The 16,631-nt window shown below is 42.8% G+C and overlaps 1 long non-coding RNA gene across 2 annotated transcripts; it reads left to right on the top strand.

The window, feature by feature from the left end:
* Positions 1–2,737: 2,737 nt before the first annotated feature.
* LOC129050956 (uncharacterized) lies at positions 2,738–16,257 on the top strand. 2 transcript variants are annotated; one of them, XR_008514892.1, is made up of 4 exons: positions 2,738–2,799; positions 6,793–6,897; positions 15,375–15,624; positions 15,944–16,257. It is a non-coding gene; the product is annotated as an uncharacterized LOC129050956 (long non-coding RNA). The 2 variants fall into 2 exon arrangements; XR_008514893.1 differs by lacking the exons at positions 2,738–2,799; positions 6,793–6,897 and adding an exon at positions 8,156–8,204.
* The last annotated feature ends 374 nt before the right edge of the window (positions 16,258–16,631 follow it).

Below are 16,631 nucleotides of genomic sequence, written 5' to 3'. Positions count from 1 at the left end.
TATCTATCTATCTATCTATCCATCTGTCTGTCTATCTATCTATCTATCTATCTATCTACCTATCTATCTATCATCTATCGTCTGTCTATCATACCTCTCTCCCTCTCTCTCTCTATTTCTGTAAGACATAGATCTCCATCTATGTGAGGGAGAGAAAAGACAGGAGTCTATGGTGAAAAGGTTGTGGAGTGAAGGGAATTTCTGATAGAAGTCACCTTTAACTCACATTTTGGCTAATGAATTGCATTTTTTGGAGGACATAAATGCATTGGCTCTATTGGCCAAGCTACCTGGGCTTTGACCTTGGGTGAGTTCTTTAATTTTTCCATGCCACTGTTTCACAGTTTCCTCATTTTAAAACTGGAATTATTACATTTTTTTCTACAAATGATTATTGGTGTCCATATGTGCCAGGCGCTGTTTTTTAGGCGCTTGGTCAACACCAGTGAATAAAGCAAACTCAAATCTGTTTTCTCTTGGGAATTGCATTTTTATGTGAGGAGACAGACAATGAAAAACAAATACAATAAATAAAGAAATTAAAAGTGTTATGTTGAAATGGAAGAGGGGAGAGGAGATGGGGAAACCTGGTGGGTGGAATGCAATTTGAAATAGAGTAATTAGAGTCGGCTTCATTAAGAAGGTGACATTTGAGCAAATGAAAGCCAAATTGGCTTCAGGAGAGTGCATATCCAAGGAACAATGACGCCAGCATGGCTGGGAGGAAGTGAGCAAGGAGGATGGCCACAAGGTTTGTACAGCCTGCAGTACCATGAGCCACCGCACACAGCCCTTTCGTTCAGTGGTGAGGTCAGACGGTTAACAGAGTATTTGGTCAGACAGGAATTTGTACACCAAAATAAGAAATTTGGCTTTTATGATGAGTACAATTGGGAGCCATGGGAGGGTTTTAAGCAGAGGAGAAACTTTATATAATTTGTGTTTTAAATGGATCCCTCTGAATGTGGCATGTCAGAAACAATTGCAGGGATTCATGAGTAAAATGAAGGAGACCAGTTGGGAGATCATTATAGTAACTCAGCCAAGGGGTAGCAGGTGACTTGGACAAGGTCTAATAACAGGGCCCATCTCACAAGAACTTTTGTAAAGATTAAATGAGATGACGGATGAATGAACATAGAATGCTGTCTTGCATAATGTAAGCATGCAAAAAATGGCAACTATTATTCTCTAAATGTGATCTCATGTCAAGACTTGGCCATATAGAGCCTGTGGTGGTGAATATTGGGTGTAAACTTGATTAGATTCAAAGATGTCAAGTAATGTTCCTGGGTGTGTTTGAGAGGGTGTCCCCAAAGGAGATTAACATTTGAGACAGTGGAATGGGAGACATAGACCCAGCCTGCATAGAATGTGAGGCAGCATTCTACATCCATTCATACATCATCTCATTTAATCCTTACAAAAATCAGCTGCCAGTGCAGCTAGGATAAAAGCAGGCAGAGGAACGTGGAAGGACTAGACTGGATGAATCTTCTGGCCTCACTCTTTCTCCTGTGCTGGATGCTTCCTGCCCTTGAACATCATCAGACTCCAAGATCTTCAGCTTTTGGACTCTTGGGCCTACACCAGTGGTTTGCCAGGGGGTCTTGGGCTATCGGCCACAGACCAAAGGCTGCACTATAAACTTCCCTACTTTTCAGGTTTTGGGACTTGGACTGGCTTCCTTACCCCTCAGCTTGCAGATGTTCTATTGTGGGACTTCACCTTGTGATCATGTGAGTCAATATTCCTTAATAAACTCCTCTTTGTATATGCATCTATCCTATCAGTCCTGGCCCTCTAGAGAACCCTGACTAATATAGAGCCCTAAAACGTATTTGGATTTTAACTTCTTTTTAATTTTGGGAAAAGTTTCCAGGGGATTCTATCCTGAAACTCAAGGTGAAACTAATGGTCCAGTTTGTTTGTAAAAATTATACTTAGTTATATATTTACACAAGTTCTCCAGAGAGGATTACATAGTGTTCTTGAAATAATAAAATTGTCCAATTATAACTGGATATTGGCAATATAAAATGCTTTCAAAATTTTCTTATTTTATTAAAGCTAACACGATCCATTTCTTCCTTTTCCAAATCAGTCTTATGTTTCCAGACAAGCATAAGAGATAAAAAATACAAAATTATTTTCTCTTACTCCATAACCTTCTTATTGTGCTTTGTTACAGTCAAAGATGCCTCACTCTGGTATCTCATAACATTCTGATTGCCTTGTTATGCAGCTGGAATCTATACTGTCTCCCTTTGAGCTGCTATTGTTCCTTTAGTCTCTCGAAGCCAGACACTTCAAAACAAATGTCTCTCATGTATCACATCTTTCCAAATATTTGGAGCTATCAGAATCATAGGGTGAGCACAAGTTTTTTTTTTTTGTAAAATAGTATTCATCTCAAAAAGAGGGGAGATATTTTCAGGCAGAGTCCAAATGGTTCTTACAATCTCCATCTGGTTGCTGCAACCAGCCTTAGACTATAAAAAAGTCTCATTTTTATTTGAGAGCAGCAAGCATAGATGGAAATCAGAGTAAATAAAAAGGGAATGACATTTCAGTTTTAGTACATTCAGGTCAATTGTCCAGCGTCATCTGCAGTCCTGTAATCCTAAAGCCCAATTAAACAGCTTCAACCCAAAGGTTGATTGTGACATCATACTTGTCAAATCTCAGAGAGAATTTTCACCACCCCATTGCCTTTTCTATTGAAATGTGTAATTTGTATACACTTAGAGATGAAATGAGATGAACCATGTAAGAGTTTACAGGAGTGCCTACTACTCAGTAAGTGCTCAGTAAATATTAGCTTTAGGTAGTTATTTTTCTAGCTGAGTTTGAAAATGTGCAGTGGGGATGCCTCCAATTTTGCGTCTTTTTGTTGGCCGCTATCTCACATATCGTACTTTTTTTTTTTTTTTTTGGAGTCTTGCACTGTTGCCTGGGCTGGAGTGCAATGGTGTGGTCTCAGCTCACTGCAGCCTCTGCCTCGTAGGTGCAAGTGATTCTCCTCAGCCTCCCAGTAGCTGGGATTACAGGCGCCCGACATCACGCCCAGCTAATTTTTTGTATTTTTAATAGAGACGGGGTTTCACTATGTTGGCCAGGCTGGCTTCGAACTCCTGACCTCGTGATCCACCCACCTCGGCCTCCCAAAGTGTGGGGATTACAAGCTTGAGCCACCGCGCCTGGCCCTTTTTCATATTTAAGATGCCTTTATTTCCCTCTGTCCTCTGGGCTCGCGTGAGCTCTGTCTAAGGTCCTGGTCTCAAGTTTCTCAGATTTCAGCAATGGGGCTCCTGTTGGGTGATACTTCCCACATGCGTACCTCTTTCGATGTCAGGAAAGCCAATTTTCTCTGTCACATGCTTCTACCTGAAACATTGTGTCTCTTCGCTGTTGAATTTCTCAGGCTTCTGGCAACTCTTCTAACTTAGGTGTGAGCATAAACACCTTTTGCAGCCATCACTTTTCCTATTGCAGTGAAGACTTTCTCAACTTCTTTGATATGGTTTGGCTATTTGTCCCTTCCAAATCCCATGTTGAAATGTGACCCCCAATGCGGGAGGTGGAGCTTAGAGGGAGGTGTTTGGGTCATGGGGGTGGATCCGTCCTGAACAGCTTGGTGCCCTCCATGTGGTAAAGAGTGGGTTCTCACTCTATGAGTTCACAGGAGAGCTGGTTGTTAAAGATCCTGGCACCTCTTCCTCTCTCTTGCTCCCTCTCTAGCCATGTGACATGCCGGCTCCTCTTCCCTTTCACCATGAGTGGAAGCTTCCTGAGGCCTCACCAGAAGCCAATGCTGGCATCTTGCTTCTTGTACAGCCTACAGAACCATGAGCCAAATATAGCTCTTTAAAAATTACCCACTCTCAGGTATTTCTTTCTATCAATGCAAAATGGACTAGCACATTACTTTAACCTTCCGTTTCCACATCCCTCTGGCATTCACCTGCTTCTTTTATGTGGACCCTTTCAGGATTTCAAAATGAAAAGATGCCTCTCACATCAGCTTCAGACTTTCTCTCCCCCATGCAGGGCTAAGGCTGTTTACAGGAGCCTATGAGGTTCTGCCTCATCTACTTCTCCTTTTATATTTCTTTCCTACTGTTTCTGCCCTAACTACAAGTTAAAGTCCTTTTTTTAGAAGTCTATCTCATTCATTAGAGGTTCTTATTTCAAAGTCCAAAACATAGTTTTCTGTTTTTCTACTAACCCTAAAGCCTTCCTTCCTGTTAACTCTTTTTCTCCAGGTCCTTGCTAAAGAAAACCTGTTTTATAGAGGCAGAGTGGTACAAGAACTTGCCTTTTTTTTTTTTTTAGTGGAGTTTCACTCTTGTCACCCCTGGCTCAGCTCACTGCAACCTCTGCCTCTAGGGTTCAGGTGATTCTCCTGTCTCAGCCTCCTGAGTAGCTGGGATTACAAGCACCCACCACAACCCCCAGATAATTTTCCTATTTTTAGTAGAGACGGGGTTTCATCATGTTGGCCAGGCTGGTCTCGAACTCCTAACCTCAGGTGATCTGCCCGCCTCTGCCTCCCAAAGTGCTGGGATCACAGGTGTGAACCATCATGCCCGGCCAAGAACTTGCCTTTTAATTTGTTTTCAGTCCTTGGGTTTGAGAGAACTCTGCTGCAATTTTAACAACAACCAGACACACAATATCAAGGTGCCACCTGCGGCTTGTCCGAAGCACTTTGTACTAGGTCATATTGGTTCTACTTTACAGATGTGGACACTGAGGTTCAATCCAGTAGACCAAGATATTCTCTCTACAATAATACCCTCTTATTTCTATTTATTAGCTGATTTATAAAGTATTCCACCCTATGTTCTTGAATGTACCCTCTGGTAGTAAGGTCACCCAACTCCACCATCCTGAATAGAGTTTATTAGTATGTTGACTTCTAAGGTGGGAATAAAAGCAAGAAAAAGGATAATGAAGAGAGGAGAACCAGAGATGGGAAATTCCATGTCGTACCGCAAACTTCTGCCTCCAACCCATCAGCCAAGCTGTCCTGGCCAGATTGAAGTGAACCTCAGCTGGCCTTAGAAAGGAATACAGATTATCATACCACATTCAGTGAATGAGATCTCTCAATCTGGATCTAGGCTCTCTTCCCAAGCAGCTTTGTCTAGGACACAGATGTGTGCCCAAATCTAGCCCTCCCGTCTGCTGAACTACACCAAATGTTAGCACACTAGAGATGGAGAAAGATCTTGGCACAGGTTTAGAATTACCAGTTCTAGTCTGCTGCTCCCTGCAAACGACACCCTTGCTAATTCCAGGAGGGGCATGATCTGTATTTCAGAGAGCCCATGTGCTGGTTATCTGTGAACTGGGCCAGATAGTGCTATCGGAAGTAACAGGAGCTGTGATAGAATTCAGCTAGAGTCCAGGGCTGTCTTGCTCTTGCACTCACAATCACATTGCTTCCTTACATGGAATGCTGAGAGGTTATTATACATGGAATGCTGAGAGGCAATCGAGTGATCTCAACAGCAAACAAGGCATCACCTTGCTATTAGAGGGCCCAATGGACCACACCTGATGGGAGGGTCTCAGGAATAGCTGGGATAATAGAGAAAATAGCACCTTCTAAAGAACTGTGAGAGTTTCTACTTCCTCCTAAACCCAAATCCCAATGCAGTCATCAGCTGGCCCCCATGCTTGAAATGAGAGCACCATTACATGTGCACAAGGGAAGGTGAAGTGAGAGAGACCTTGGCATGGAGGCATGAAGCAGGAAAGAACAGAGACACACACTACTAGTTCTCAAACTTTGGAGTGCATAAGAACTACCTTGGGAGAATGTTAAAAATGCAGATGTCAGAGAGACAGTTTAGAATTATTGAGTTATAATCTGTTTTTAAATCCACCTCCATCAGGAGATTCTGATACATAGTGGGTTTTGAGAGCAGTTGATGTTTGATAAGTCTGTTTGTGATTTTTGCTCCCTTGTGCACAGTCCCAGAATTGGATTCGACCTCATTGGCATGAGGTGGAAGGTGGGGAGAAATTGTGTTCTCCTTCTTCAGGTATAAGCTGTCAGGACTCCTTTATCCTAGGTTAGAGGGAGACTGAACAGTCTTCCTTGGCCTCTTTTTATTTTTTGGTCTTATTTTTTTTATTCGTCTTTTTTTTTGAGTTTTGCTCCTGTCACCCAGGCTGGAGTGCAATGGCACAATCTCAGCTCACTGCAACCTCCACCTCCTGGGTTCAAGTGATTCTTTTTTTTTTTTTTTTGATGGAGTCTCTCTCTGTCTCCCAGGCTGGAGTGCAGTGGCGCAATCTTGGCTCACTGCAAGCTCTGCCTCCCGGGTTCGTGCCATTCTTCTGCCTCAGCCTCCAGAGTAGCTGGGACTTCAAGCACCTGACACCACGCCCGGCTAATTTTTTTTGTATTTTTTTAGTAGAGACGGGGTTTCACCGTGTTAGCCAGGATGGCCTTGATCTCCTGACCTCATGATCTGCCTGTCTTGGCCTCCCAAAGTGCTGGGATTACAAGCGTGAGCCACCACGCCCGGCCTGACCTGTTTTTTTTTTTTTTTTTTTTTTTTTGAGTTAGTGAAGGCTGTTCTTGCACAAATTCCAAATTTATGGTGTTATGATTTGGCTGGGTCCCCACCCAAATCTCACCTTGAATTGTAGCTCCTATAATTCCCACATGTCATGGGAGGGACTCAGTGGGAGGTAATTGAATCATGGGGGCAGGTGTTTCCCATCCTGTTCTCATGGTGGTGAATAAGTCTCACGAGATCTGATGGTTTTATAAAGGGGAGCTCTCCTGCACATATCCTTGCCTGCTGCCATGGAAGATGTGCCTTTGCTCCTCCCTTGCCTTCTGCCATGACTGTGAGGCCGACCCAACCACGTGAAACTGTGAGTCTATTAAATCTCTTTTTCTTTATAAATTACCCAGTCTTAGATATGTCTTTATTAGCAGTGTGAGTTTCAACAAGGAGAAAAAAAAAGGAGATCCTCTAGAGGAAAAAAAAAAGAGGTATTTTTCAAGTGAGCCTTTGAAAGGAAAAACCTTTAACTTATTTGATCCTCCCAGTAGAAGGTCCACCTCATATGATCATGTCCCGGTAGCATCTTTGGTCCCTATTGGAGCTATGAGCCAAAGTGATTGCTTTGTGTCTTTCCTGGTATACTGTAAGTACAGGAAGGCAGACACCCTGTCTGTCTTGTTTGCTGTGCCATCTCCAATGCCTGGCACAGCACCAGGCACATGGGTGGTATTCAGTAAATACTAGTTGAATGAATATGTGAGGGAATGAGTGGACTAACTGGAACAGGCTCGTCAAGTTGCACAGGTAATACAGAGTCTGAAACCTACATTTATATGACCTCAGGCAACTCATTAAACATCTCTGGTCTCATTTTGCTCATGTAAAAGTAGAAATAATAAAAGCACCCACTTCATAGGGTGGTTCTGAGCGTCAAATTCGTTATTACACATTAAGCATTTGGGACAGTGTCTGGTTAATGACCAGCATCTATTGACTATCACTGTACCACTGTCATTAAAATTAAACACAAAACCAGAATTCACATAAAGTTACTGATTTCTAATATTGTTGAATAGGTCATTAGAAAGATATAAGAACTACCATTTATTATCATCAATTCATACAGGAGGGACATCCTCACATAAAAAAGGAGGAAAGGCATAATCTCAGAATAAAGGTCATTCCTTTACATTTTTAATAAATTTAACTTTATGAAAAGTTATTTTTATCTTAGTTTTTAAAAATATTATGAAGAGCTATTGGAAGCATTTTCACAGTGGTATACGCATTTCTCTCTCTCTCTGGACCACTGAACTGCAGTGCCTCTCTCTAAAGAGGTTGCCTTACATAAGATTGATGCTCATGGCCTTGGCATCTCTTTGTTCACAGTGGGCACTGGATTGTTAAGAAAAAACCTGGACTGTTTGTCCCTGGTCATAGCTGGGCAGGACATGTGTTGGTCATTGCTGCCTTGGGGTGCCTGTGGACAGGATTATGTCCTGACTCAGCCAAGAGAGTTCTATGTCCCTGTTGTGACATCATGGTCATGAAGACGTACTCTTGAGGTATGGTTCAGCAAGAATTCTCTAGAACTCCCTCAACTCCTAGTGCTGTGCTGGGTGTTAAGGAGAATCCTAGAGGGATCACAATAGGGAGGACCCTTGAAAATTCCAGGTACAAGTCATGGCACTATGTTCAAGATGGCAATCTCTGTGAATGTGGATGGGGGGATACAAGAAAACATTCTCCTTATTCTAGTTTCCTTTTTAGTAAATGACTCCACCAATCCCCATCACCTAAGCCAGAAATTTAGGAGTAATTTCCTTGATTCTCTGTTCCTCCATATTCAATTGGCTACCAAGTGCAGTTGTAAATGCCTCTCAATATCTCTAATATCTGATTCTCACCACCACATCTACTGCAATAGCCTTAGTGTCGGTTACTTTGCCTGAGCTTTATTCTCTTCCATCTTTTCTGTATATTTATTTCAGTGATTGCTTGACCAATTGATAGGTTAACTGATCAACTTATCCATGTATCCATCCACCCATGCACACTTCCAGCCAGCCAGCCACATATCCACCCACACATCCATAAATCCATCCATCCATACACCCACATATCTAGCAACCCATCCATTCATCCACTTCCCACCACATCCATCCATCCATGATCCATTCTGTCCTCCTACACATCCATCCATCCATGATCAATTCTGTCCTCCTACACATCTGTCCATCCATCCATCCATCCATCCATCCACTCAGCCATCCATACACACATCCATCCATCTGCCCATCATTCATTCATCCACCTACCCACTCACCCACACACCCATCCATTCATCCATCCATCCATCTACCCACACATTCATCATCCAGCCACTCCCTTCACACTTTCATCCATCCATCATCCATTCACTCTCCCTTACACATCTATCTATCCTTCCACTCACACATCCATATATCTGTCCATCTACTGACACATCCATTCACCTATGCACTCACCTCCACACATCCATCCACACATTCATCCGTCCATCTATCCATCCATTCATTCATCCCCCAAACACATTCATTCATTCATTCATTCATCCAACCATCCATCCACTCTCCTCCACATATCCACCCACACATCCATCCATCTATCCATCCATCTACTCATACATTCATCCATCCATCCATCCTTCCATTCATTTATCCATCCACCCCACACACACATCCATCCATCCATCCACCCACATATCCATCCACCCACCCACACATCTATCCATCTACCCACATATCAACTCACACATCTATCCACATATCCATCCATCCATCGAATTATTCACCCACCCACTCACCTACACATCCATCCATCATTCATCCACCCACACATTCATCCACCCACACATCCATTGACACATCCATTCATCCATCCATCCATAAAAAACAATCCCAAAACTTAGTGACTTCAAATAACAAACATTTATTTTTTTTACTATTTTCTGGATTGTCTTAAGGGTTCTTCTGATCTTGAAAGACTGGTGGCTCTACTAGGACTGAATGAACTAGCATGATCTCATTCACATTTCTGGAGGTTGTTTCTACCTGAGCTGGGGTGATTACTATGTGTGTCTTATTGTGTAGTGGCTCTTAGCTCATCTAGAGCCATTCACATCATGGTCACAGGGTTCCCAAGAGCAGCATGAGAGGAAAATTCTCATTGCACAAGTGTTTTCAAGTTTATGACAGAATCACCTTTGTTATTGTCCTACTGGCCAAAACAAGTCACATGACCAAGCTCAGTGCCAAGGTGGGAGGGGCCAACCCAGGGGCTTGGATGCAAGGAGGCATGAACAAAGCTATAGATTCGTTTAACAGTCTATTACAATAAGAAAAGGAGGATGCTATGTTTAAGAAAAACAGACAAATTTTCCCCAGCCAAAAAACTTATTTTATTAATAAAGAATTTTGGCAAGAATTTGAACATCTTAACTCCAAATCCAGAGTTTTCCAAAACAGCATAGTGCCTAAGACCATGGGCTCTGAATTTGGACTTCCTGAATTCAAATCCCTGCTCCACTACTTACTAGATTGGTTTCCTTGGGCAAGCTATTTTGTCTATTATTCAGTCTCTTCTTCTTTAATGTAAAGATAATGAGACCATTGGGATGTTATGAGCATTAAATGAGTTAATGTATGTATGGTGCTAAACACAGTGCTTAGCACATAAGAAGTGCACAAAATGATAGCTAATATTATTGCAACCAAGGTATGGCAGCAATTTCAGATGCCTTATTCCCTCCCTTGCAGAAGCCATTGGAGCTAACAGATGTGTGAGCACTTTTGTAAGCAAAGAGCTTTACCTACATGTGAGGTGCTATTAGTTTTACTGTTAGAATTTACACCTCTCAGATTTCAGATTCTAGTTAAATTAGAAGATAACTGTCACTCCAGGACATATCTATCCAGAAGAGTGTGCCCAGGGTCTTCCCCATGAAGTTTTCTTGTCATCTCCATTGCCTGGTGGACTCGGGTGCAGAAATAGAAGGCTCGAGGCTAGTGGCTGACTGCAATAAAGCTCTTGTCTTTGCAGCATTGCTTTGGGAAAAAAAGGATGAAACGGATCTAACTGTAAATTAATTCTCCTGGTGTTTGTGGGTATGTGCATCTGCTTTGGTGGCTACATTTGTTAATATCAAGCAATAGAGATTTCTTTCAGAGCAATCATAATAAAAATTAAAAAAAAGAAAAGGAACATTTTTGAATCACTAAGCTGGCCGCCCTAAATCTCTGGCCTGTTTGGTATGTAAAACCTTTCATCCAGCATGCACTTTTTATGAAAGGATTGAAAACCCAAGAAATAAAACATGGGCTATGGAACATCATTATGCACGAGGTAGAGCTGCCCAGGCAACTGGAATCAAACAGACAGTCCCTGGGGAGCAGGGAAGTTCTGGGGGGCATAAAAGCCAGAAGCAATGGGGTAGGCAGATATCCAAGAGGACTAGCAGAGCCCAGAAAGGGCCAGCTAAGTGCTGAATGGTGTTTAGCTCCTAGGAAAGGTTGCAAAGAGGAAGAGAGATGTTGACCTTTACCCAGAACCCTAAGCCAGCTTGGCACACCCATAGCTGCTGGGTAATCAAGTTTCTACAACCACAACCCTAGTCTGAGCTATCAGTGACCACAGTCAAAATAATGCTGTAACAAACAAACCCAAAAATGTATAATGACTCAAATATCATAAATGTTTATATCACTGTTATGTAAAGTTCAAAACGGGTGCTCCCAATGAGTGGGAAACTCTCTTTCAAATGGCAATCCAGAGTTCTGGTCTTCTGTAGCTGTGACCTCACCATCTTTGGAATATGGCTTTAAAGATTGCTCATCTGCCTGGAGGAGGAAAATGCAGTGAAGTTTTATGGATCAGGCCTGGCAGGGGTATATGATTTATGCTCATTTTTCATGGGTTAAAACTTAGCCACATGGCCACACCTAACTGTGAGAGAATCTAGAAATACTACCTTACCATATCCTCTACCTTCCCACTTTCCCTACCCCTGCAAAAGTGGTAAAAGTTTCGGCACATGCATAGCCCATCTTTGCCACACCTGGACTGAGTGCAGTCACTTGATTGCATTACTCGCATTTTTGCACCAGGCAATCCATTCTGTGCACTGGAGCTACAGTGGTCAGTTCAGTTCTTGACTTCAAGATTTCTTGTTGCAATAAAATTAAAACCCAACCCTTTTCCTGTGCCCTGCAAAGCCCTGCATAGATGGAATCCTGCCTGTATGGCAGATGGTGCCCTCTCCCCATGAATCTAGCTGGCTACTCTAGCTTCATTTGGGTCCTGACTCTTTTCTACGTTAGGGCATTTGTCTTATACTACCTGTTGCAGTCAAAATATCACTTTCTAAGAGAGACTCACCTGATCATCTTAAGGTCACCAGCCCTACCCTTCATTACTCTATATTACATTGTCTTATGGAAATATCACACAGGAATACAGGAATAAGCTGGGTCATTAATGTATTTAATTATTAATTTTATTTCATTTTATTTTTTTGAGATGGAGTTTCGCTCTTGTTGCCCAGGCTGGAGTGCAATGGCATGATCTCGGGTCACTGCAACCTCCGTCTCCTGGGTTCAAGTGATTCTCCTGCCTCAGCATCCTGAGTAGCTGTGATTACAGGCACCCACCACCATGCCCAGCTAATTTTTGTAGTTTTAGTAGAGATGGGATTTCCCATGTTGGCCAGGCTGGTCTCGAACTCCTGACCTCAGGTGATCCACCTGCCTTGGCCTCCCAAAGTGCTGGGATTACAGGCATAAGCCACTGTGCCTGGCTGTATTTAATTATTTATTGTGTGCATTTTCCACAAGACATGAAACTAAGGTACTTTTTCTGTAAACAGCCAGATGGGCAAATATTTTCAGCTTCGTGGACCACACAATGTCATCACAATGACTCAACTCTGCTGCTGTAGAGAAAAAGCAGCCATAGATGATGTGTACATTAATTTGTGCAGTTGTTTCCCAATAAAATTTTATTTACAAAAACAGATGTGGGGCAACTTTGGCACGTGTTCTAGTTTGCTGATCCCATCCCTGCACTTGGATCTTAAGATCCATGAGGAAGGGAACTTGGTCTGTTTTATTCGTTGCTGCATCTCCATGTCTTAGCATGGTGACTGGTACATGGCAGGAACTCAAAAGCATTAGCTAAGTGAACAACAAAGATAATCCTGTGTGGTTCACACCTTTCCTCCCATCTACTGTTTCACTCAAGTGGAAACTCATAGCCAAATTTGTTCAACATTTGAAGTATTGGTTGTGCAATGTGTGGTCAGGTGTTGTTGAGGAGAAGAATTGGCCCCTATCTGTTGAGCAATGCCGCTGCAGGCCTTGCAGTTTTCAGTGCATCTCATTGATTTGCTGAGCATGCTTCTCAGATGTAATCGTTTCCCCGGGATTCAGAAAGTGGTAGTGGATCAGACCGGCAGCAGACCAGCAAACAGCAAGGTGCAAAGTGCTTTGGAGCTTCTTCTCAGTTCAACCATTGAGCTGGTCGTCTTCAGTTGTCATATGACATCCACTTTTCATTGCACGTCACAATCTGATTGAGAAATGGTTCATTGTTGTTGCGTAGAATAAGAGAAGACGACATTTCAAAATGACAATTTGTTTTTATTTTTGCTCAGCTCATGAGGCACCCACTTATTGAACTTTTTCACATTTCCAAGTTACTTCAAATGCCAAATGACTTAGAATGGTCGATGTTGAGTTCTTCAGCAACTTCTTGTGTGGTTGTAAGAGGATCAGTTTTGATGATTGCTGTCCATTGGTCATTGTCAACTTCTGATGGCCGGCCACTATGCTCCTCATCTTCAAGGCTTTTGTGTCCTTTGCAAAACTTCTTGAACCACCACTGCACTGTGCGTAGCAGCTCCTGGCCCTAATGTATTGTTGATGTTGCAAATTGTCTCTGTTGCTGTATGAGCTGTTTTGAATTCGAATAAGAAAATTGCTCAAATTTGTTTTTTGTCTAATACCACTTCCATAGTCTAAAATAAATATAAAGTAAACAGCAAGTAATAAGTCATTAGCAAAAAACATAGAGCGAGACATGTGCATTTAATGATGCATAACATAACCACATTTATTAAGAATGTATTCCAATATCAAATGTCAAATTTAAACAATACAAAAACTGCAATTACTTTTGCACCAACCCAACTTCTCTGGAAGGTCCAGGCCAGCTTTTAAAAGAGAGGTGGGGGCATGTGATTTTTAGAAGAGGCACTTCAAAGTGGCCCATCATTAGTATCTTTCATCAATAAAATAGCAAGCCAATATGAGATTCTAAGATTTTTACTAATTCATTTATTAACACAATTCAACATACATTTTTCAAACATTTATGTGTGTGCATCTTTTACTTCATTTTAGGTGCTGGGGATGCAGAAATGCAGAAGCTATTCTTACCTGAGAGATGCTTATAGCTAACTGCAGGTGACAGGCACATAAACAGATTATTCCAATAGGACAGGATAAGTACTATGAGGCAGATACCCAAAAGCCACCAGAAAGAAAGAGGAAGGGTCGTGAACTCTGCTGAGAAGTCAGGGGATGAGGTTATGGGTTATTATTTGACCTTTACTCAAGTATAAATCCATTTTCCAGCCGGACACGGTGGCTCACACCTGTAATCCCAGAACTTTGGGAGGCCGAGGCAGGCTGATCATTTGAGATCAGGAGTTCAAGACCAGCCTGGCCAACATGGTGAAACCCCATCTCTACCAAAAGTACAAAAATTAGCTGGATGTGGTGGCAGCCGCCTGTAATCCCAGCTATTCGGGAAGCTGAGGCAGGAGAATCACTTGAATCGAGGAGGCGGAGGTTGCAGTGAGCCAAGACCATGCCACTGCGCTCTAGCCTGGGTGACACAGTGAGACTCCATCTCAAAAAAAAAAAAAAAAATCATTTTCCACATGTGTGGTTAAGGGATTGTTCCAGGCAGAGGAAACAGCATGTGCTCATGTTGGGACATGTGAGTGAGTACGAAGAATGTGGGGATCTGTGAGGAGGTTGGCATGGCCATTGTGTAGGCTACAGGGCGGTGCTGGAAGAAGCACTGCCTTTGGATGAGGCTAAAGAAGACAGCAGGGGCCAGACTCTGCTGGAGAGCTTGGACTTCATCCATAGGCCCGGATACATCCCGAGCAAATAGGCTTGAAAGCATAAATATCACGGAGGGAGGGCTCCCTCTCTCCACTCACAATATCAGTTTAAGTACAAACACCACCAAGAAAATGAGCCTCTAGAAATAATCAAGTTTATACTTATTGTACTATGGTCATCGCCAGTGTAATCACTGACTTTCAATGCACAAATCTGATTTGTTTTTCCCTTTTCTCTAAGACAACAATATATATTGTTTCCTGCTTACTCTTAGTAGCATAAACAAATCACTTTCTCACATATTGGCCTTTCACAAATGGGAGCACTATTGGATGTAAGGGTGTTTATGTAGCAGGAGAAGGATCGATTTTGCATGAGAAATCATACTGTGCTTCAGGACTGTCACACATACACACACGCACACACCCTACGGGGGTTGCCAATACATGAAATTTCTTACCTGCTGACACTTCTGGTGCAACTCTGGCAGAGGGTACCTAGAGTGGGACAACATCTGAGACCACAGGAAAGACCCTCGCTCGCTCCTTATTTAGCCCAAAGAGTTCGTTTGCTTTGCACTACTTTTCCTTATCTTACTTTCTAGGGTTGACTAACCTTGTTCAAAAAGCTCATTCATCATTTGAGATTTTCTACATTTCCACATTTGTGCTTCTAGAATGCTGTGTCACTAAACTAAGATGCTGGGCTTTGAAGATTTGACAAGTGCGACATATCACAAAAGGAACTGAGCCATTGAATGTGGTCTCTGGCCTCCTGATTCTCTGCCGTCACAGAGGCAGAAGGATCCCATGGTTGGACATGTCCCAGCAACATCTTGAGGCTTCTAGAGGGAAAAGTAAATACCGGCTAACAATTTCTGATTCTGTAACAGCAGGAGGGTCTTTAATCTTGGAACACCACCCCAGGTATCTAACTAGCTTTCTGAATGACAATGAACCAGTTGGGAGTGGGGATGGGTCACAAACTGATTTTGGGGGTCTCCTGTCTCAGCTCCTACCTCCTGTGTTGTCACGATCATTTTTCCTTTTTTTTTTTTCTTTTTCTTTTTTTTTTTTGGGACGGAATCTTGCTCTGTCGCCCAGGCTGGAGTGCAGTGGCGCGATCTCGGCTCACTGCAAGCTCCACCTCCCGGGTTCACGCCATTCTCCTGCCTCAGCCTCCCCAGTAGCTGGGACTACAGGTGCCCGCCACCACGCCCGGCTAATTTTTTTGTATTTTTTGTAGAGACGGGGTTTCACCGTGTTACCCAGGATGGTCTCCATCTCCTGACCTCGTGATCCGCCTGCCTCTGCCTCCTAAAGTGCTGGGATTACAGGCGTGAGCCACCGCGCCCGGCAGATTCTTTCTCCTTTTACCTTGCACCCTTAAGAAGAGACACTGACTGTTCCTCTTGGAAATGGACTCTGTAGCAGTCATTTTAATTTGTGGGCATTTCCAGGCATGGCATATTGAATCCAGAAGCCTTCCTGGACACATTCATGATGCATTTATGTAAAGATCATTGGAGAAGGAGAATTAAAATTCCAGATCCTATCACTAAGCCTGTGGCCTCAGGCAAGCCACTTCTCTTCTCTGAGCTTCAGTAGTCCCGCCTTTAGATTGAAAATGTTGAACTGGCTCGGGGATGTTAGATGCCAAAAGGCGGGAAAGAGATAACAGAGCAATGTTTGCTGTTTGTACACCAGCAAGCACTGTGTGAGGGGCTGGAGAAGGGGGCTATGGCACTGCAGAAGGGGGCCAGCCAGCTCCAGCTCTTTGCTTTCATGCAGGAACAGAGGTCTTGAGTTTGGAGAGCTTCTGGGTTTTCCAAAAAAGCCTGTAGTCCAGATTTTATGAGAAATTTCTAAAATTTTATATGTAGACCTAACACTTTTGGAAACACTGAGCAAACCAAATAATCTCATCCATTGAC

This window comes from Pongo abelii, chromosome 18 (genome assembly GCF_028885655.2).
Source record: "Pongo abelii isolate AG06213 chromosome 18, NHGRI_mPonAbe1-v2.0_pri, whole genome shotgun sequence".
In the NCBI taxonomy this organism is placed as follows: Eukaryota; Metazoa; Chordata; class Mammalia; order Primates; family Hominidae; genus Pongo; species Pongo abelii.
Note: the sequence above shows the minus strand (reverse complement) of the source record. Positions and strands in the feature narration are given on the sequence as shown.